The sequence below is a fragment of the Hesperophylax consimilis genome, chromosome 12, assembly GCF_061612785.1.
Source record: "Hesperophylax consimilis isolate HC1 chromosome 12, BYU_Hcon_1.0, whole genome shotgun sequence".
Lineage (NCBI taxonomy): Eukaryota > Metazoa > Arthropoda > Insecta > Trichoptera > Limnephilidae > Hesperophylax > Hesperophylax consimilis.
This window is the reverse complement of record NC_142847.1, coordinates 38370858-38395341: the sequence shown is the minus strand read 5'-3', so window position 1 is coordinate 38395341 and position 24484 is coordinate 38370858. Positions and strand designations below refer to the sequence as shown.

General features: G+C 34.5%; 1 protein-coding gene across 1 annotated transcript in view; it reads left to right on the top strand.

Moving 5' to 3' along the window:
* The window catches only part of IRSp53 (Insulin receptor substrate 53 kDa), a 554295-nt gene that overhangs the window by 43083 nt on the left and 486728 nt on the right, over positions 1 to 24484 (top strand). Inside the window, exon 2 of the mRNA XM_089638410.1 lies at positions 16463 to 16505. The gene's annotated coding sequence lies outside the window, so the exon portion shown is untranslated. The remainder of the gene's footprint in view (positions 1 to 16462; positions 16506 to 24484) is intronic.

The following is a 24484-nucleotide window of genomic DNA, read 5'->3' as shown; positions in this document are numbered from 1 at the left end:
AATTCTACATCCAGAGTCGTTATGAACTGTAAAAAGTAGAAAGGAGTAAGACGGAGCGGTAATATGAGTAATGTAGTGCTATAAATTATATCATTTTGTAATTTTATCACTCGGTTTACATCGTGTAATTTTTCTAATGCAATATCCATACCATACCTTCCTCCTGATTATCAGTCTTTACATCATCAACTCTTACAAAAAGCATTGATAGTCAGCAAAGGTATTATAAACACGTTAATTCATTTAGCATTATAATTTTTCACAAAGATTGCAAAGATGGTTTGGGCATGTAGAGCAAATGAGCGAAAATAGGAGTGTAAGGAGGATATATGATGCAAATGCGAATGGTAGCAGAAGTCGGAGACACCCGAAGAAGACATGGCACGACCAAGTGAATCAGATACTCGAGTCGGGCCATGTCAAGAGTCAGAATAATAGAAGAGTATGTATGAGACGATGTGTGAATGTGAATGAGGCAAGAAGTGTGTGACAAAACCGAGTTGTTTGATGGTCCGTCCTCTCTGCCTACCCCTGCGAGGAAACGGCGTGATGGTTAGTTAGGTAAGTTTTTAGATTCTCACGGCCAAAAGCATTTTTGTTGTTTGTTTTTGGGGTGTTATGCCGTGTTGCGCTAACTCCGAAGATGCGGATCTACCGGATCTGCCCTGATGATGGACACTGCAACGCTGTCCGAAACGTCGGCTAAAGAAGGAGTTAGCGCAACACGGCATAACACCCCAAAAACAAACAACAAAAATGATGGTTAGTTATTTAGTTTAGTTAGTTTGTTTTAAAATATTTCCGATTCAAAACAATAGGTAGGTACTTGCTGAACAGTGGTTTAAAAAAATAGCTGCCGGATACCAATTATAAAATTGGAAATTTGTTTTTTCAGTAGTTTCCTCAATTTAAAAAAAATCAGTCAGCTATCCATCACAGCTAACCATACGGGACATTGCCTCATTATACTCGAAATTTTCAATAAAAAAATACTTAGCGCACGTTGCGAGAATTTTTGGGTCACATTGTCTAAAGGTCTCCGTTGATTGCCGATTCCCATTCGCAGCGGATGTCTGAAGTTTATATTTAAATGTAAGAATCTTCTCCCATTGCGGTTTCGATGCCCACGATGTATTTGGCATACTTAAACAGACACGATCAGCGCAATTTGTAAAATAATGGCATAGGTAAATCATGGAAGAAGACTCATTCGCTTAGTGATTTATATTTAATTATGATTCCTGATTGAATGAAAAAAATGCAAGTATATAGGTACTAAACGCCGTGCAAAGTCTTGCACTTAATTTTATCCAAATAAATGAAATAGTTATTATGTAAAGAAAAGTATTACACATTTTATTGATAGCATCACAAATTAACACCCAATATCGTTAATCCCACAAATGATAATTATGACAAAAAAATAATTGGTCTTCAGAAACTTAAATGCAGAATATTGATTTAACATCTTAAACAAAATTAAATCTAAGGATAATTCAGACGGATTAACTATTAGTATAATAAGAAATGTTTCTCCTGTAATTGAACAAAAAAAGTAAGTAACCAATTTTCAAAGCCAATGGAGAATAAATAAGGATAACAGCAGGGATCAGTCCTTGAACCTCTATAATCTATATTAATGACAAAATATGTGATAATTTCACATGCAGTGAAAGCAAAATTGAAATTGATGGTGGAATTATTGAAAATGTAACTAATATGAAATACTTATATTGGATTTCCAACTAACCTTTAACAAGCATTCTGAGTATACCCAAAAGAAAATTGGAAAGAAGATTTCATTCCAACCAAGATAGCACAGCCAACTGTCGATGAGCACTTTTCTGGCATCAGGATGGCACGCGATAAACATATTCATGGTTCCAGTGTACCTTCTTCCAAATAGGGAGGCTCTCCTCATGGTTCTCAAATGATCATATTTGGAAATTTTTGTCTTTCCCTCCTTCCTTCCTTCCTAAGTTGTTAACATAGATCTCCTCAAAGAGAGCCTGATCCTGAGTTGGGTCACCTTTGGGGACGTTATATATTACGATTTTGGGTAGGCGGCCAAGAGGGTTGACCATCTTGATACCCACACAATTACACAATTTAATGCACAATTCACATACTTACTTCTCACATTATCGTTTTGCAGTTTTTCTATTTTGACTCTTGTTGGAGTTGGAGTGGACCGCGATAGAGGTTTACTCTACTAACAGAAAGTGGTCAGTTTCAGAAGGTGGTCAGATAAAATCAATAATTGACCTCTCATTTTCTCGGTTCCACTCTAAACATACTTCAAGTATTCGGTTCCCGTTGTCATTCGTTATTTTATCCCCAAACTTACCCAAGACCGAATCAAATCCGTCACGTCTAACTCCCACCCACCCATTCAAATCACCTGCCATTATAATCCTTTCGTTCATATTTTTTAATCTCATTACATCGTTCACACCAGTCCAAAAATCATCTTTCACTTCGTCGCTTTCAGAATTAACAGTGGAGTAGAAAATAACAAGAAACACCCCTGTCAAACCGATTTTAAATCTGATCCACATTATTCTCGGACTTAAACATTTATACTGCAACATACATTCAACCATTCTGGGATACAGTAGCGCTATAACAACCTGACAATCGATCTACGTATCTGGTCTCCCAGACCAAATGATTGGCCTATCATTATGCTGCATTGTACCGCTCCCTTTTTTCATACTTTCTGATATACAAAATACGTCCAAACATTGAAATATTTTATAGCCGGTTAAACCGAAATGGTTTCTTGTGGTAGAAAATAACTAAATAATTCACGACATTTTTCCAAAAAAACTGCAAACCAAAAACGCTACGTGAGAAGTTAAGAACAATATTTTTGTTCGGAACAATTTTTTTTTTTGCGAAATTTGCTTTTGCGTCACAATACAAGATATCTTTCATCGAACTGACCATAAATTCTAAATATTGGCTGCTATCATTGATGTATTTAGTCTATGGCTGCTACGGTACAGTTGGGAAGGATGTAACACTTTCAAACCGGGCGGTAAATCTGAAGTAATAATTAGTGCTTTAACGAACATACCCGTATCAATAATCAACCTGACCCGGTAATGTATTCGAACTGATGTCGAAGAGTTTTGCCCACAATCACGATTAGTATTTCTAAATTAGGTACTTCCTCTTTGATTGAAAGTGATTTTTTTCATTTCGATAAATAACAAAGAGAATGCTTATAACAGTTAAAAGTATTGAATCGTTGCCATTTTTCACTTATTTTAATCATTTTTAAAAACATTATTTGAATAAAGGATATAAGAATATATGCAGTGTCCAGAAACTCAGTACAAGAAAGAAACTGATTTGGAGTTGATATTGTAGTAGATTAATATATTTTTTTGATTTGAGTTTTCGCTTTCGGAAAAATCGAGTCCGATGTTGGAATTTTTTTGGTCAAATTTGAAAAAATTCGGTCGCTAGGGGGTTAATATCAGCTGTTTAATGTAGTCTGTTTTAAAATGAGCCTCAATAAAGGGTCTCAATTGCTCCCAACCATCTGGAGCCAGTGAGACTGACAGTGGAATGTTTTGATGGAAGGATGTGGGGAAGACGAAGGTGAGGAGGTACTTGGCTATTCTGTTTTTGGTCACCAAACACGGCTACAGCCATTTCAAGTAACGTTACAATTCTGAATAGTGGTTTTACACCTGGGTAACACTGGGAGTATCTTCGGAACGTGTCTCAAATATACTGTATATTATTTTATGTCAATAGATTATGAAACAACGTAACCTAATAAAAAAAAATACTTGAGATTTTAACCCGCAACTATTTCTAGTCAAAAACCATACCCCTCGACCACGATTAATACTGTCTCAGTTTTTTGAAACACCTACAACAAAAAAGTTTACAAAAACTATCTGAATATCCAGGTTGTTGTGTACTGTCTATCCAGGTCTATCCATAAATATTGACATATAAAATAAGGTTGGTAGTTCTGTATTTAATTGATAACGTTGATAGAGGAAATATTTTATCCCGAACCAAAGAAATGTTGCAAGGCTAAGGAAGTGTGAAGAAAAGGGACTATGGTATTGTGAACCAAATAAATGTTGCCAGACTAAACAAGTATGAAAAAAGGGACTATGGTATTGCGAACCATAGCAATGTTGCCAGACTAAACAAATGTGAAAAATCCACTATAATATTACGAACCAAAGAAATGTTTCCAGACTAAACGAGTTTGAAAAAAAGGGTCAGGGGACTATTGTATTCGGTACTAAATACGTGTTTCAGGCTAAGCAAGTGTGAAGAAGAGGGGACTATGGTATTGCGAACGAAAGAAATGTTGCCAGACAAAACAAGTTCGAGGAAAAAGAATAGGACTATTGTATCCGGAAGCAAATAAATGTTCCAGGCTAAACAAGTGCAAAGAAAGCTGACAGAGGGACTATAGTACCCCGGACGAAGGAAATGTGGCCAGGCTAAACAAGTGTGAAGAAAGGGGACAGAGGGACTATAGTACCCCGGACGAAGGAAATGTGGCCAGGCTAAACAAGTGTGAAGAAAGGGGACAGAGGGACTATAGTACCCCGGACGAAGGAAATGTGGCCAGGCTAAACAAGTGCGAAGAAAAGGGACAGAGGGACTATAGTATCCCGGACGAAGGAAATGTGGCCAGGCTAAACAAGTGTGAAGAAAAGGGACTATAGTATCCCGGACGAAGGAAATGTGGCCAGGCTAAACAAGTGTGAAGAAAAGGGACAGAGGGACTATAGTACCCCGGACGAAGGAAATGTGGCCAGGCTAAACAAGTGTGAAGAAAGGGGACAGAGGGACTATAGTACCCCGGACGAAGGAAATGTGGCCAGGCTAAACAAGTGTGAAGAAAGGGGACAGAGGGACTATAGTACCCCGGACGAAGGAAATGTGGCCAGGCTAAACAAGTGTGAAGAAAGGGGACAGAGGGACTATAGTACCCCGGACGAAGGAAATGTGGCCAGGCTAAACAAGTGTGAAGAAAGGGGACAGAGGGACTATAGTACCCCGGACGAAGGAAATGTGGCCAGGCTAAACAAGTGTGAAGAAAGGGGACAGAGGGACTATAGTACCCCGGACGAAGGAAATGTGGCCAGGCTAAACAAGTGCGAAGAAAAGGGACAGAGGGACTATAGTATCCCGGACGAAGGAAATGTGGCCAGGCTAAACAAGTGCGAAGAAAAGGGACAGAGGGACTATAGTATCCCGGACGAAGGAAATGTGGCCAGGCTAAACAAGTGTGAAGAAAAGGGACTATAGTATCCCGGACGAAGGAAATGTGGCCAGGCTAAACAAGTGTGAAGAAAAGGGACAGAGGGACTATAGTACCCCGGACGAAGGAAATGTGGCCAGGCTAAACAAGTGTGAAGAAAGGGGACAGAGGGACTATAGTACCGCGGACGAAGGAAATGTGGCCAGGCTAAACAATTGTGAAGAAAGGGGACGAAGGTAATAGGATGGTTATGAAATACCTGAATATTTTGAAAAAAAAGTCATTTCAAGCAACGCTTCGATTCCGAATGGTGGTTTACTTTTTTGGATGTTGAGATTACATGCGCGTTTGGAAAGTTCGGTTCCTTTCTTACTTAGCTAAGTTACTGCCTATCATATGTAGAGGAATTTTCTAGCTTTTTCTGTTTTTGTATGTCGTATGTAAATGAGTATACATGTAAACACCACGGATGTGTAATATGTAAGCTATGTAAATATATACAAATTCACCTCACTTCGTGGATCACAGCGTAAAAGGAATTGCATTTCACAGAGCTCGTGATAATATCACGGAGTTCGCCCGTTTTGAAGTCAGAGAAGTTTTTTTAATCCATCCGTTTCTGGCATTGTGTTTCTTATTTGTGTTCTTGAACGGAAAAAAATGAACTTTTTTTTTATTCGCAAATTCATCGTGCCAGTGAGATTTTTTATATAGAATATAATTATAAAGTTTTCAAAATATTTGTTTATTTATTTATGAGAAACAAACAGTTTAAACAAAGAATAAGTTATATTAGTTACACACTTTTATTTGTGATATAAAATAAAAAGACTCAATATGCAAGCTTAGAAGTAGGGTGACATAAAAATATGTACAAATAATACAGCATAATTCTTCATTTTTATTTTTTTCCAGGGCAAGTGCTTAATATGTAGCTTAAGATACCTATAAAAGGATGTTGAGCATATTATGCACAAGAACATTATTATAAAAAAGATTACTCAAATACAAGATTAGTTTGAAATCGGTTATGTAAAGTACCTACCCATGTGTCTTACTGTTTACTGGTTTTTAAACAAATCATGATTTTCTATCGCACATAACTTTTTGAACGTAATTACAACACAACGTCATTGTCAAACATATATAATACGATATTTAAAGCATAGTTAACAAGTGAAGCTACACCAAAGATAATTTTTCATGCCAGAAATCTATCTTTAATCGATATAAATTAATATTAATCAATTATTTATTTTAATAATTGATTAATATTTATCATTTTGATGACTACCAGTAAACTCTTCAAATGTAATATGTAGAACCCTAATAAACTGCAAGTAATAGGAAAAATATCAGCTTAAATAGTAAAAAGCAGCAAATCCATGAAGGAATCCATACTTCTCACATCTCCGTAACATACTCGTAAATATTCATTATAGTTACATATTTTGTAAGGCCGACCATGAATATATTTACCAGTATAACAGGTAACACAGAACGCGCGTCTCAAAGACACGGCCGTAGACCGTTTTACCAACTGATTTTAGATGCGAAATAGAAAGCGAATATGACCACACTTTGTGAATCATGAGATTCTTATTTATGAGAGAAGAAAAATGGTGAAAAAATTTGGAAGTCTGATAAGTGACTCAATACTTAGTGTGGGTATTAAAATAATTGGTGTATTCCTTGTTCCGCTAAAGTGGGTAGCTATATAGGTATACCAGATATTTCTTTAAAATTGACGGCATGTCACCCATGAATATGGTAGAGATAACTACGAGAACTAAATTTTTAAGCTTTTTCTAAACTAACCGAAAATAACTGAACCTAATCTTACCTTAATTAATTAATATCTACTAGATGTTATTAATAACGTTACCAGTAACATTTTTCAAATACTTCTAGTTTTTACTGTAACTATTAAGAAAACCAACATTTTTCCTCTTCCAAACACCTAATTTTCACAAATATCGTATTAGAAAGTAGGAATTATTTACAAAATAGACCGTTCTAAATTGCGCTGTAAAATGATCAAAACTAACTATAAAGATAACAAGCTAAGCATACATCCACTCCTTCACTCTGGTTACACGAACGATAATCACTATTGTATTAAAAAAAACTAATTTAACATGCTCAAACTTAGTATAATAAATAAATTAGAATCTGATTGGGAGTTGTTCATATGACACGTCTCAGATTAAAAAAAGAAAAAAACCTATTTTTCAAAGCGGATAAAATATGACTAAAGTTTGGAATTTATAATCGTTGCAAAACAATGGATAAAACCCCGCCCCTACTAATAGTGTTTTGATGGGAAAGATTCAGCTCAGTTTGTTAGTAAGTATTATTATGGAAGAGATTACTTCACTTATTCGCAAGATATCTGATACCGTGTTCACTGAAAGAAATGTGCTATTATATTTGTCCTCGTGTCTTTATATTATATTTTTGCTAGCGACCCACCCCGGCTTCGCACGGGTGCAATGCACTAATGTCATCATAAAAGTCCGAGGGCACATGTACTATCCGATCCATTTTTAGCCTTTTGACATTGACAGTTTATAGTTCCAAAAAGTGCGCTTAGCAATAATTTTACTTAACGTAGTGTGCTTTATTTTTTATTTATGTAAACATACATGTTTTAAATATCAATTTTTATCTTGAATCAGACTATACTGCCAGTAACTACAGAATGTTTTAATGTAAAATGTTTACAGCTGTTCTTTCATTAGACAGCACAAACAGATTTTGCTTAGAAATTGCACGTAAAAAGGACTACATGTAGTTGTCCATGTAAACAATACTCAACGAGCCAATTAACTGGATATTACAGTTGTTTAAATTGAAACACTTAATCCGTCGGTATTAAAAGAATCCGGGTAATAAAGAAAATTATTTCCCCGGTTTCACATCCGGTCAATATTGTACATTCTATTGTAAATGTTGCTAAAGATTTTACCTGAAAACGTGTACCATTGCACAATTTTGTTGGATTAAAGTTCCGTAATAAAATAATAGTAAATTTTACTTTAAACACCAATTTATGTGGGAGGATTCCAGAGGGCTGCAAGGAATTGAGAAATTCCATGAGGAAATGAACATCCCATTCAATTACGAACACAGTGTCTACAGAGTAGCAGTGCTTGCGTCGGTGCATCAATCTTCTAGAGAATCAATATTTCCTTGAACGTAGGTGTAGTCTTACAACTTATATCAGTAATTTCGGAATAAACGTTGTTGACCAATTCTTCAAGGTCATCAACCGAAACGCAAAAGGTTTTCGCTGTCGAGATTAATTCTTCCATTGTCTTGTGGTGGCTGCCCATTCCCAATTTTGAGCAACAACTCTATAAAAATCCTGTTTTTATGTGTAGACAATGTGACTCTCATGTTGGTTTTAAGTTCCAATTTATTTGGAATTCAAAATAAGGCAAAAATTATAAAAGAGAGTGAATTAATATTTTTTATGAACAAGAAATCGGTATTCAGTAGACAAATTAAGTATTCACAGGCATCTCTTATCCTGTCTCGATTTTATTTGAATTCGTGCATTAATACATATGTGGAATAGAAGTAAAAAGGCAAGTTATTTGCTTTCCTATTTGCTTGTTCAGTCAAAATGTGAGTTATATTCATGTTTACTTGTTCAGTCAAAACGCGAGTTAATATTCCTGTTCAGTAAAAACGTAAATGGCCATTTAACCAAGTTTATGTACTCGTATTAGCATAGGAATTTTTAATACTGCCATGAATATAAATAATATTTAGTTTTGAAATAAGACAAATGGGAAAAATAGAACAAAACCGTACAGCTCATCAAAACTGAAGTTTAAAAAAAACGTGTTAAACCCGTGATAAACCTCAATAACGAACAGGTACCTTTTAACACGTACACGATGTATACCTGGGCCGATCAAGCTAAGTAAATAACTGAGAAGTGCCAGTGACTAGCTTTTATGCACCTTACTGTGCATAATTAATTCCACGAATGAAGCACGAAATGACCGCTTTCGCCAAGTAACTTTGACGGTCTCCGCGGTCGAAGGGAAAGGCTCTCAACTAGCAAGCCGGATTTCACGGGTTCGAATCCCGGGGTGCGCAAGTAAATTTCATTTGACTAATTTGTTTTATTTCGAAATTAACTTTTAAAATTTTTTTTTTTTCAAATAATATATAGTGTATTAGCGGCACGTTCCAGAAAAGACCATATTCTCAGTATCATCCTAGTGTAAGACCACCACCCAACCACAACACACTCCAATTGGGGATTCCACTCTGATGTCTCACTGGATCAGGTTGGGATTCTCGTGCGGTTTAACATTTAATAAATAATCGTACTGATAGAAAACAACAACAAAATTTTTTTTAACCATAATATATTGGACTCAGAGGGTAAATAGTTTAAAATTTTCAGTGTCAAAATGATATATACGGTGAAACATAATATTACTGGGAACAAAAAATAAAAATATTACGCAAATCTAAAATGACACAACAACATATTATTTAAATAAGCCATTATTTATCAGTTCAAGAGCCTAGATTTAATTTATCATCCGGCTTGGACTTCCGCCCACTTATTGTGCCACTTGGATAGGAAAATAACATAACAGTTCGCCTTGATCTTGCCAGTTCTGGCATTCCACGTGCCTAATGTATAAATTATTGTAACTAGTCCATTTGTAAGCGCTGGTTACATGACGACACAAAGTCGTTTTGAATAGATGGCCGAAAATGGTAGGAAATAAATATAATTTTTCATACTATCGATAATACATGTAGATACTGATTCATTTGATATATGTAGGTCGCGTTGTAATGAAATGCAGAAAATTATATTTAAAAAGGCAAATTTGTTAAGACTTTATGACCAAATAGGATTAATCGTCTAGTGGTCGATGTAAGTATTTATATATAAACTATTCATTTTATTCTGAATAGAATCGACGATAAATACTTGCTTTTATTACAAGGAACTCAAATATTTGGGATTAATCATAACTCCGAATCAAAAAATCTCTGCCATATGTTCTGATCTCTTAGGTCTATCTTAGACGCGCAGACTCTAACTCTACGTGTAAACAAGACAAAATTTCAGCGAGCCGAGCCGAGAATTATGGAAAATAAACTAAGCAATCGCAAACAGTGCGAAACGACACTTGCGGTTGATTTGTTCCCTTCCAAGAATTCGCGGCTTGAAATTTTGTCCTGTTTATGCGGACCCGTACAGACGTACAGACCGTACCAACATATAGTGGTATTGTGGGATGGGATGGTGGTGCTGAAACCGTTATCAATACAATGATTACATTACAATAACAAAGGTACCTAAAAATGTGAGGTAAAAACAATACAAATAAAAAATATATATATATAAAATTTATTTACAGATGCATGAAGGTTTATATTTCCTTGGAATTTTCGTTTCGGAGGCCGAATGACAATTTGAATCATACTGTATGCGAACAGTGTGTGAGTGGTGTTTTCGCATCAAAATTGGCTACAACCGAAAATACGAAGAAACTTCCGCCGGTAAAACACTTAAACAAGTAGATTATCTCCCAAACCTAACCTAACCTAACATGTAATCTAATTTCAAGATAGTAACACTAAGTTAAAAGTAAAAATCCGAGCTCAGCTAAACACCGACAATTCCTATGAACAATAAAGCTTCTTGAACCACACGGTTGCTAAGCATTACTCGGAAACTACTGTTTTAGTATTTAATCAATCTTAAATTATAATACCCACGTTCTTACATTTTAAGACACGACACGTGTTTATTATCTTTTGTTCCCAAGAAGAAATTTGATCCTTTATTATATTTGGTTTGATTTAGATATGTGAAATATGAGACAGATCTTTTTTTTTATTTTTTATTTATCAACTTTCAAAAATACATTTTTTACAATTTAAGTCCCGTTAAACTGATTGATATCAGTTTGTCAACGGGTTCTTTTAACAATTACTTCTTAAATACATATACAATTTTAACAAGTACATAACATATACACATAATTACATTAGTACAAAAAAATTCTTTCACATAACCATTTTTTTAACATACATTTCCTTCTGTGAGTCAATTCACAGCTTTTTATTGAGTTTGGTAACATGTTGTAAATTATTGGAACGAGGTATTCTAGAGTTCTTTGACCATATTTATTCAGGTATCTGGGAACTACAAGTCCATCGTTTGCAATTAGTCTTGTATTATGAACATGTGTCACTATTTTATTATGTTCAGATTGAAATGTATGCTGACTCGCAATTTTAAGCCACAATAAAGCACGAACAGATAATACATTTACAGAGTTGTATAGTAATGACTTTGGTACGTCATTTCTTTGTTCGTATTTAGTTCTGTTTAATAATAATTTTACCAAAGAATATTGTACATTTTGGACTGAAAGAAGATTTGTTTTTGTTGAATGTCCCCATGAAGTTATTCCGTATCTTATTAGGGATTCCGCCAATGATAGGTATACTATTTTAAGGGTATTTGGTGGAACAAAAAACTTTAATCTATAAAGTTTGCTCACTATAGCTCTAAGCCGTGTGCACACTTTTTGTATATGTATATCCCATTTAAAATAACAATCAATTGTTAAGCCTAGATATACGTATTTTGAAACAAGTTCAATATTTTTGCATGAGCATGGTTGTATTACAAAGTTATGGATGCAATTAAAGTCATGAGAAATAATTTTAGGAGTTATGGTGATGTTATTATGAGGAGATCTGATGTGCATAAGCTTCGTTTTTTTAGCATTGATTATTAAACCTACATCATGTGACCATTTTTGAAGAGTGACAAAGTCAATTTGCAGTAAATTACTCGCTATTAATAAATCCTCATGTGAAATAACTAATGCTGTGTCGTCAGCATAAACGTAATGTTTTACATGAGAAAAAATAAATTTCATTGCAGTAACATATATTATATACAAGGTAGGGCCTAGTATGGACCCTTGTGGTACGCCTGCGAAAACAATATTTTTTTGCTAAAATGATCAAAAATTTTTACACAAATCTTTCTATTTTGAAAGTAGTTAACAAATAATTTATGTAAGTTTCCTGTAATTCCAATGTTTTCTAGAGTTTTAAGTAATTTACTATGATCAATCGTATCAAAAGCCTTTGAATTATCAATAAATAATACGAGTACATGTTTTCTTTTGTTAAGATCATTATTAATTTTATTTGAAAATTCTTGAAGTAGTAGATCTGTGCTTTTATTTTTTTGGAAACCATATTGATGGGTATCAATAATAGAAAATTTTTCAAGGTACTTTATTAGTTTTACAGATATATATTTTTCTAGGATCTTTTCAATTGCAGGTAAAATACTGATCGGTCTATAGTTTTCAATTTCACTGTGTTTACCACCTTTGTAGATGGGTCGGATTATGCTACATTTAAGATCTTCAGGTATAATTGCCTCCGATAAAATCATATTAATTAATAGAGTTAAAATAGGTCCTAAGATATTAAAGTGTTTTTTAATGTCAGACATTCTAATTTTATCTATCCCCGGCGATTGACTATTTTTTAAACTTCTGACTACTTTTTCAATATCACAAAGTTTTGCTTGTCTATGAAACGGAAATAGAAAATGGTGAGTGAAAGAAAACGAATTAACTAACCAAAAAGCTAGTTCATTCGCACAAGAGCAGACACAATAGATAAAATGCCATATAAGACCCTCCTTCAAACACTCCTTATGTCATCCACATCGATAAGTATTTAACTTATGAAAATATCTTCTGAGAAAGTACAAGAATTATTTTAGATAATTTCGGGTCATTTGTTCGTCACCTGTGGTGTTTTTCTTCAATCAGGTGCTTGATTTATTTATTTAGTTGAACCGTAAAGAACGTCATATTCAAAAAAGGGAAATTGCTCGTAATGTCATTAAAATGAGTTTTTCTTGTTACTGACTTACTAAAACTTGATATGGTATTCAGTCTTGCGCACAGAGCTAAGGGCCTGTTTACTACACTATACAAGTCAGTGAGTACCTAATTGATGTGTTTTATTCGATTTTAATTGACAGGAGTATGAGGAAGCAAGTTGAAGCAAGCAAGTGTGAAATATGAACGTAAGAAGTGTTAAGCGGGGATGAGAGAAGCAATGAATGTGATTATATCAACGCTGGCAATCGGGTTGAAACTCAAGAGTCACGTTTTTCTTAAATTCATTTTGGTAATGGCTATTATTAAATGATTGGTTAAGGTTTATTTTCACTGATTAATGTATTTATTAGATATCTGATAAAGTAATTAGTTCAACATTTTCTGTGTATAATCTGGTCTCTAAAAAACAACACCCACTTTCGATTGCTTTTCAGGGATACAAAAGTTTAGCCTTACTATCTAGCACGCATCAATAACATTTATACGTGAGAATTATTTGAATATAAAAAAAGTTAAATAATAGTTTTAAAATCACTTAAAATAGGTCAAATGAAAATAACCAACTTTGTTTACATCAATATTTTTAATTATAAAAATATCGAAATACAAAGTACACTAAAAATAATCAAAACAAAGTCTAGATATTTATTGGTTATTTTAATTTAATTTAAAATGAACTACCTAGTAATAACTCATCATCAGATATCTTCTTTTTTATTAAAAGAAAGACAAAGATTCCCGGGTTAAGAATAACCTGAAAATATTTGAAAATCTTCTACTACGAGTACCATAATTATGATTGTGAGGTATTAGATTGTTTAATTACTTGTAATTCACTTTGACGTAAAATGTTATCAAAGTGTAAGCGAGTATTCTTGAAATTGGCTTGACAGCTTTCAACACTTGTCTTTTTTAAGTAGACGTCGAATTGGTGCAAGTTAAACGCGTAATTTAATAACGAAAGTGATGATTACCTTCAACGGGGCCGGGTAATGTAGAATAATTATTGTGGTTTTCTGTAACATCCGCTAGATTCGGTAGAGGTACCTTGACCCGAAGAAGCCCCATGTGCGAGCAGATTCAGGGTAAGAAAGGTACTTATATTCGTACTAAATACCTTTCTTTATTCTTAGCTTTTTAGGCTACTCTCACGTATGTATAATTTAGTAAACGCCCTCCGCCGACAGTTTCCATAGCTGCGCAAAGGGGTTCAAAGTTAAACGACGTGAAATTATAACGTACTTTATTTTGAATCTGCGACATCTTTTGAAATCACCCAAAACTAAAATTACAAATAAAAGAACGAAAGTCTCGATGTGTCGTATAATTAACTAAAGTTGCCATGCATTTATCTGTAGGAAGGGTCGTCTAGTGGATGGGGTGAACCGACGGTTATGTGACATAGGCTAATAAACTAACCTTTCCACTTGGTAACGCTTGCTAGCAATATTATTCCATTCACGACATCGACGCACGGATTTAAAAATATCTATAACTCTCAACTTGTGGGATATTAGTGATTTAATAAATTAAATCGGTTTAAAAATATATTTTAAAGGGTGAAGGCGCTAAAGTGCGTTTACTTCGGGGGGAGGGTCATTCTACACGATAGTACAAGGGTTAAATATTAAAAACTTCAAAATTCCAATGCTTTAAGGGAGTTTTTAGGTAAAAAACACATGAATTGTTTGATGTCATGTAGTGAAACGTGAGCCAATCAATGCTGACCATTCCTATCATCGTGCTGGCAATCGAACCTTTTTAAAAATTTAATATTTATTTGGAGTAAAAAACGAATAGATACATATAAAAAATAATAATACACATTATTATGTAATATATTAACATAATAATAAATATACGTGGAATATGTAAAACGGGCTTGCACGCCCTCATAGTAGTAACGGGTCGCAAAATTCTAGAAGTTACAAAATTTTATGATTCCACATTGTAACGGCTAAAAGTATCATCGGTATATATTTTTGGAGTATTACGCCGTGTTGCGTTTGAGCTAACATTTCGGACAACTTTACATTGTCCATCGTTAGGGCAGATGTGGGGATTATGGTGAATGAGTGTTTTTGTATATGGAAAGTTACCCCAAAAAGAAATCACGGTAATTATTTTGGCTTGAATAATATTCGTCAAAAATAAAACGAAATAAAAACACTTACCCGGCAATTCCAGTTTCCAATGCATTTAAAACAAATTAGATATAGCTCCCAAAGTATGTATTCTGAAATAATAAAATAACTGTAATTTTTACTACATAATATACTATATTACATAATAAACTACATAATATACTATATACCGGTCGGTGGCCGAGTTGACATCGCGCTTGGGTCCCACCCAGGCGTAGTGTGTTCAATTCCTCGGCTGGCTAAGTCCTCCATCACAACACAAGCAACATTTTCAGCTTTCTGTGGTGGTAGTAGGAGATTTTCAAATATTGTCAGGTTATTCGTAACCTGGGAATGTTTGTCTTTCTTTTTTTTTAAATTTATTTAAAAAAAAGAAAAATATAATTTTTTTTAATTTATTTAATTTATAAATTTCTTGCGCAACAATCGAACCTTCACCATTCTGATTCCAATGATTTTGTGGACCATTCACGGTTAGGTATGATTGGGATAAATCAGTAAATAGTTGCATATTATTATAAACAAATATTGATGTCAATAAACGCCCGGGTTACCGGCAATAAAAAAAAAATAAAAAAAATTATAACGATGTACCGTTACGGTCTACGTAGAACATCCTAACAACAAAACTGCACGTGAAAACATTGTAAAATAATGTGACAACGCCCGAAGAGAAGCCACACTATACATATAGACTTTCTCATCATTATCGAGTGGAAGCAACCGAATATGTTATAGACATATATGTATCTTATGATGGTATTGATGAAAGCTGTCACGGTGCCAGGTGCCAGGTGCCAGGTGCCTGGAATCAGATGGTAAGTAATTAAGTGGGTAGCAGGGGAGCAGAAGACACGAATGGTTTGGCCTAAAGCGGTCCACGGCTTGTGTTAGTGGCATGCGATGGGAAGGTAGGTACTGCTGCTACTTAGTAACTATTTCACGTGGAAATAACAGGTTATTTACGTACTCTTTTCTCTTCCGGCATTGAGACCAGTTCCTCTCAATTACGCGTTGAAGATTGGGGCTTCATTCGACACGCGTGTGAATAATACTTATCAGAGTTATTTCAATTGAGGCAAATCTACGAACGTATTCTTTAGATATTATTTTGTGCCCTTTAATAAAATATATTTTTCTTGTTACAGATTCTTCGTATTGTGCCAGATTCTATATTTCACGACATACTTGGTAAGTTTAAATATATAGATTGAATGCGATATGTGGCTACATATTATGCATGTATTTGTTTTTTAAAAAAACTATTGAAATGTCAGTGTCAATCAATATTGGTAGGCTTAACCCGTTAGGCCGTCTATGTAAATGCCATCTCCGTAGTTATAATCGAAATCGTAAAAGAAAAAAAGAAATATTAAGATAATAAACTAAAAATAATCATCACGCCGTTCACTACAGGGGTAGGCAGAGAGGACGAACTGCCAAACAACTTTTGCTGAAATCTATCCCAAGCTAATAAAACTAATTGACCAAAAACAACACGGTTTCATAAAAACTTAATAATATGTCAAAACTTTATATGCGAATACTTTGAAACAAATAAACAAGTCGACCGCATTTCTATAGACTTTTCGAAGGCATTCGACAACGTATCCCACCTAACCTAACCTAACCTAACCTAACCCGAAAACTATTTGCCCTAGGAATAAGAGATGACATGCTAAAATGGTTTACTAGCTATTTATCAAATTGTAAACTATTTGTTAAAATTAAATCTTTACTATCGAAAGCTTTCTGTGCGACCAGTGGCCTACCGCAAGGTAGTCACTTTGGTCCGGTTTTGTTCCTAATTTTCATTAACGATATAACAAATTGCTTTTTGCTGATGACATCAAACAATAAAAAAATAACTGATGTAAATCACAGTCAAATATTAGTAAGTTTAAAGATTGGTGTGTACAAAATAATCTACTTTTGAATGTACAAAAATGCAAAACCTTGACTTTCTGCAGGAATAGAAATTCTGTATTATTTGAATATTCCATTTACAATACAGCTTTAGAAATAGTCACAAAAATGAGAGATCTAGGAATTATTTTGGATGAAAAGTTTCATTTCAATCATATCCATCGAATTATAAACAAAGGCATGAAAACACTAGGCTTAGTATTAAGAACAGCTAAAAACTTCATACAAGCCATTAAACTGTTATGCATATTTCTAGTTAGAAGAATAATTGAATCAACTCAGTAAGTAACTCATGGTTTGGTCTTCCTCTTACAAAATTCGCATTAATAACATTGAGCGAATACAAAAAAAAAATTCTCCGTCTTATAAATTTTAAATTAAATATACTCATATGTTAAAATAAACATATTGGAAGCAGGCGTAAAATAAACGACTTAACTTTTTTATTCGAAATTCTAAACTCTTAATTCGACTGTTGCAAACTTCCGCAAATCATAAGCTTACGAATACATACAATAAGAACATGACAAAATTCACTATTCCACTGCAACACACGTACATGCAATTACATTGCAAACTCCCCAATACAACGGTTTCACACAATGGGAAACCAATACTTAGATGATATCGATATATTGATTATTAACTTTGCGAATTTTGTGGATCAGGTAAAAGATTTATTCCAACACTATTCTTAAATAGAAGTTGTATTTTTGTGAACCATTCAAATCGCTGTATTTTTTTAAATTTGTGTTCTTGTTATTTTTCTTGTTTTTTATATATTTATTTTTGTTTCTTGCATGTATTTTTAATATAATTTTAGTTTTGTTGTTTTTTTCTTACGTTTTAAAATTTTCCGTCATCAAAATTGTACCACCTACATGTAAAAGCCCTCTAGGCGTTAAATAAATACGAAATGCGCGAAACTTTAACCATTTAGCCGGAATTTGCAATTATTATAGCATTTTAAACCGATACAATGTAGAAAGTGAAGCCAGAACAAAGACTCTCAATGCGACTAGAGCTTGGCCCTTCAAGTGTCAAGTGGTTTCATTAGTTCGGGATTTACGGGACCTCTTCAACCGAGGATATCCACCTAGAAAACAGATAAGCCATATTTTATTTAAAATTTTTGTTTTTGTTTATGTTTTTTATTTCAGATGACACACATACACTTCACTTTAACTTTGGTTCAAGATTTTGTTTATGATAGCCTGCGATAAGCGAGCCTTATAGGTCTGAGACAGAGGTATGAAATCGTTCAATAGAAGAAATTTTTATTTTTTGTTGGATTTTATTTAGCTATTAGAGCCAGGAAAGAGTCTAAAACTGTAAGCTTGGGGTTTCGTTTTCTGCAGTGTGAAGCAACCTCCCAACAGGGGCCACAAAATTTTTGGTTGTTTCTCGTTAAGATTATTGCGATGAAATATATAATGCAAGTCTCCCCAAATATCAAACTAACAAACTTCAATCCGTTTAAACGCTGTGCCAAGATTTATAATAGAATAGAGGGTAAAGTAAATTAATTCAAAAATGTTTTTAAACAGAAAAATGAGAAAATACATAATGTATGAAGTAAGTATGTCAAGGTTGTTTTTTTATAGGAAAAAAGCTTTCAATTTTCTACTAAAGGTACTGCATGTATCAAAAAATATGTCGGAATCTTTCAGGTTTTGATTTTAATTAAACAATTCACACATTCTCTGATTGGATCCCTGACACCAGCATTTGTGCGTGGCCGGCTAATGTGAAATAATTAGGTAAACCTGGTTGTTTTGGGTGGTATTTTAAAGTTTAATAGTTAGAATAAGTCAGCACAGTCTAGACTTTATTCATGGTCTTGAGGTCAAGGTATGTTCGCCGGTCAGAGAGAGTGGAGACGTTATTCCCATTTAGGTGCGCTCAATATAAAAATGGGCACTGCAGAAATTTCTTTTTGATGATAATTTTTTTTAAATTTGTCACTTATAACCGGCGAATCGAAATATTCCACATTATTCTACATTTCAGAGCACCTTAAATCTTCACTGGCTCAAATGTCCCGAAAGAATCCAGTTCAAAATCTGCTGATCGGTATTTAAGTCATGGTTCCAACTTACTTATCGGAACTGTGTATTTGTGAAAATGCTAATTCACGACAGTCAACCCTTAGGTCAGCAGCATCATCAGTCATCGGGAGGTTGAAGGAACCAATGCGCGCACCAGATACCAATTTAGAGCTAAACTTAAAACTTATCTTTTTATAAATTTTTTCCATGAAGACAGGAATTTCTCATCTTCACAACCCGCGATATTATAAATAACTAAAAGTGTAAAAATGTATATAACTAAATAAATAAACTGTTGATAATAATTTTGAATTAGAATGTTTGCAGTTGAATTTATAAGCTTTTTAAGGTAATTTCATAAAAATTCTCCAGTCCTAAAATTGAAAAATAAAATAAAATTAATATTCAAAATAAATATCAACTCTGATTTTGCTACTAATCTGTTAAAATAGTAAATATAAAATCGGTTCCATGATAACTCAACACAGTGATTATTCAACACACATTTATAAAGTCATTAAAGACGATGAAAATTATTTTTTTTAACCTAACCTAACCTAAACCACTTAACCCAGTTAAAAAGTTTTTGTTTTATCACTTTCCATGAAAAAATGAAAAAATTGATACTTTTTAAAAATGTGATGAATTATCATTTTAATGATTTATCCGGTCACCCTCTTTTTTATAGGGAAAATTAAAAGCCTTTTTTTTATGAGTTAGAAAGAACACAAGTTTCCAATCATTTCTGAATGACCAACCTTGTGTATTTCATAATATAGAGTTGTTTTAAATATTCCTATGTAATGACCGTGTGGACCGGTTTTCGGCTTGTTTGTTCATATGATAGCAATGGAGTTCTAAATCTCAGATAAGCGGCGGTCAAATAGTTCATAGTAAATTAGACGCAGGTTTCAACTTTAATTTAAGTGTTACATGATCTTAATATTCAAACTAGATTTGTCTCAATCTGGTTTACCAATGTTAGAGGAGGCGCATCAAATGATAGCAGCAATTGGTTCAAATGCGTAAGCATAACAAACTCATTCGAAATCTAACCCCGATAATGTACTCTTTAAGACTATTCGAAGCGTTAACTCAAAAAGGTGGAAGAAGTCACAACTCAAAAAAATAACTTTGTGATAAAGTAATTTTTGGGATATTATGCCTTGTGGCCTTTCCTCCTTCTTTACAAAACGTTTCGGACAACGTTAAATATCCATCATCAGGGCAAATGTGTAGATTGTGGTGAAGTGTTTGTTAATGTAAGTAGAAGTTATTCCGTGTTGCGTGTATCAATCATCTTAGGGCCGATATATCAGTATGATAATTAGTTAAATTAATGTGGTTTTCGGCGTATAGTTTTGTTGAAGCCGTCAAGAACAGATAATCTGAATCAATGTCAACTGAAATAGACAAATATATTTTGGATTTTTTATGTTTTGTGCCTGCATGCTGTGTGACCTTTTGACATGTGTACCGATTCATTGCTACGCGGATGACAGTACAGTTCATGATAGCTTTTTATTTGACAAGCCCCCAAAGGGCACACAAACTCCAACGGCTCGGAGGGCTTTGAAGCAAAGAATGGACGGTTATCTCGAGAGTATTTCCTCCTGGGGTAAAAATAATCTCGTCGAATTTAATGTTTCAAAGACCCAATCCTGTCTGATTACGTCTAAAAGGGATCCAAATGATAATCTAGTCTCCTTCAACGGATGCAATCTTCCGAACAGGCCTTCCATTGATATGCTTGGTGTAACTATAAGTGATCAGCTCAGGTACGGGGGCTCCATCGAAGCCAGAGTAAAGTTGGCCTCTCAGAAGCTGGGCGTACTGTACAGGGCCCGCAGATACTTTAATAGTACACAACTGCTGACCCTGTACAAATCGCAAGTGCGCCCTACTGTCGAATTTGACAGCCATCTCTGGTCCGGAGCCCCTAAATACCTGAAAAAAACCCTTGACTCTGTGCAAAAACGGGCGGTCCGTTTTATAGATTCCCCAATCTTAACGAACGGACTTCAATCTTTAGAGCACAGGCGTCGGGTAGGTATGCTGTCCTTGTTCTATCGGTATTACAATGGAAGATGCTCTGAGGAACTAGCGTCATTGATCCCTTCGGCACCAGTGCGTAGTCGGGATACACGCCAAACGCGCGCCCAACATTTGTACACGGTTGACATTTGTCACATGAGAACGGGTCGCTTCTACGATTCATTCTTAAGTTCAACAGCTCGGCTGTAGAACGAACTGCCGGCCTTTGTGTTTCCTCCCTCCTAAAACATGGGACTCTTCAAGACCCATGTTCACTCCTTCCTCTCCACAAAAAGACCCACCACACAGCATCCCCATAGATGACATAGGCCCTGAGGGAAATTATTTTCTTCAGGGCCTCCTGTGTGGAGTTAATATTAAAAAAAAAGTTCAAGTTCAGTGATGTTTTGACTTTATAGTTATTTTTCTGCAATTGTTTTAAATAGTCGCCTGCACTATTTTCATGTATAATTTCGTAAATATTTTTTATATATATATATAAAAGCCTTAATAGGCGTGAAATAAATAAATAAATATTGATGTAAATTAATTATTCCACGAATGTGGAATGTTTTGTCGACCTCTGTGTTTCCGCCCTTCTACAAAATGGGTCTTTTCAAGACAATAATTGGTATTCCACAGAGGTGTGTATTTAATATTTGAAAAATTTTCTTAACAGAAAAAAATACTTTGATTTGGCTGATGTTTCGGCAATTGGCTAGTCAGTCAATCAGCATCATGATAAATATCTTGTTTAAATTTAATATATATATTACCTTATTGTAAGGAAGCTGATATGTGCGACGTGACATCCAGTTTTACCAGACTGCTTCCTGTTAATATACGTCGGTACATTTTATACTTGTAGGTGTGATGATAGCATCGATGTGGTGCGAGTAATGCCGAGTAAAATAATGTATTTTCATACGAGATATCAACGCGTAGTTTTTATTACCTGCGGGTTTTTATCATTTATAATAATAGGTACCTACGTGGTAGTTTTTTAAAAATATATTTTATGAGTACTTTGAAAACCCCTTTGTTTACATTTGGTGTAGGTAAATTTAATTCACTGTTGCTTGCGAAGCAAGTGTTGTTTTCAAATATATATTTTTTTATATTTTAAAAATTAGTTGTCATACTTTATGGAGGTGATAAAAACCGAACAGCTCCAATAACAGATTCGTGTTTGGATTACCCTCACAACTCAGAAATAAGATAATAGTTAACATACAAATCAAAAACATCTCCCGAAAAAAAAATGCCGCCTACGGGAATTGAACCCGCACCTTCTGACTGCCGGTCAGATTGTTTTTAATAATTTGTTATCCGTTAAAAGATAGTGCAATCCCAGTCTGCCATATTTCGTGAATGTACAACTATTACATTTAAAATAAAAAATGAGTTTAGTTAACAGTAAAATTACAAGTCGTCGTTTGTTATTTGCATGTCATATATCATCGCAAAAGCAGGTATTTGCATTTAATATACCTAGAGCATAGCCTTCTACCAAAGTGGAACGAAACGTTTTGTCTTCTAAACTTTCCATTGTATGATGGGGTGTCAGTCACACTGGCTCCATATTTTTGGGAGGTGGGTTACCGCCATCCGGCAACCATTCATTGGATAACCAACATATCTGCCATAGGTCACCCTTAGTGGTTCGCTAGGTTTGGTGACTTAGCATGGGGCCCGGGTTCGCGGAGATTTGTCCAGGTCTGCGCGTCCACGCGGCTAATAGGTCTAATACGTAAGGGAGACGCTTTCACTTCTCCAGCCATCTCTCTTGCTTTGCACTGCAGTGGAGGGATGAATTCGTATGTCTGTCACTCCCGCACGCTGACCCCCCAGATACCTATCCACCGCTCTTACGTTTTCCTTACCAGAACCTCCTCTCCTTCATTTTCATAATACTCTCCATACAGCATCCCCAAATTTAACATAGGCTTGTGGAAAATTATTTTTCTCAGGGCCTCCTGTGTGGAGCTATTCTGTTAAGGCTCTGGGCATACATAAACAAACATATTCTTTTATGACAAAATGACATATTCGTTGACTTATTAACTTAACATGATATTTATAATGATAAGCGCCATAGGCCCAATTCCTACAAGCTGTTGAGACTCTAAAGCCGTTTCATCCAAAAACTCATATCTTTAGATGTTAAAATGACATCCAAACTGGCTTGAGAACAACTACATCGTGCAGAAACTGGATATAAAAAGAGCATTCATTTTATTTGAGTGCAAGTGAATGTACCCATAAAAACAGCAGAAATACCGAACTTCATGTGTTATTAAATTTGTCTGTCACGTTGCCCAGAGGAATGCCCCCAGTAATTGATGATTTTCGACCAGTCTGGCACGTTGGAAATATTAATAATTGCAGTGGTAAAATACGTGCTTGGAAGTTAACAGTGTTGAAACATGAAAGTAATTGAGATGATAAGCAAATTTTTCAAATACTTACAATGAAGTGTACTCTTTACGATTATACGACAAAATCCCACAGGCCTCACTTACCTAAATTACAACTACTGGAATTTATATAGGTGAAAAAATTATTATAAAGTCGTGAAATCATTGTTAGGCATGCGTGGACGTCATTGTGCCCTTCGAAGGCAGTGTTAACCTACTTTACAATGCCTGATTACTTAGTTAAATTTCTCAAAATGCCTTACAAATGTAATCAATCAATATGAAATGATCTTATTGACTATTTGATTGACGTGAAAGGAATAAACACATGTACACACCAGTAATGATAAAATATAAAAACTTGATCACTTGTTGATTGTTGAACTAATTCTGTTGATAGAACACGTATATAAAAAGGGAAAGTGGGTACCGGGAATTCTGGGCAATGAACCGATTTATTTTAATATGACTTTCATAAAATATATTGGAGAAATCTATCACCAGTCTTTCTTTGAACGATTTTCTTCGCTCGAGGCTCTCACGCTAAATACACTTGTTTTGATGAATATTTTGAAATAGTACCATCACACATCACACTGAGTGATATGGTAAATAAACGTGATCACTTAATTTGCCTTTTTAGAATCTTCTTTTCAATTCCAACACACCATTTAATAATAATAATTAGTTTATTTTCATAGCGCTTTTTTTGTGAAAAATCACCTCAAACGGGCTGTAAGACCTA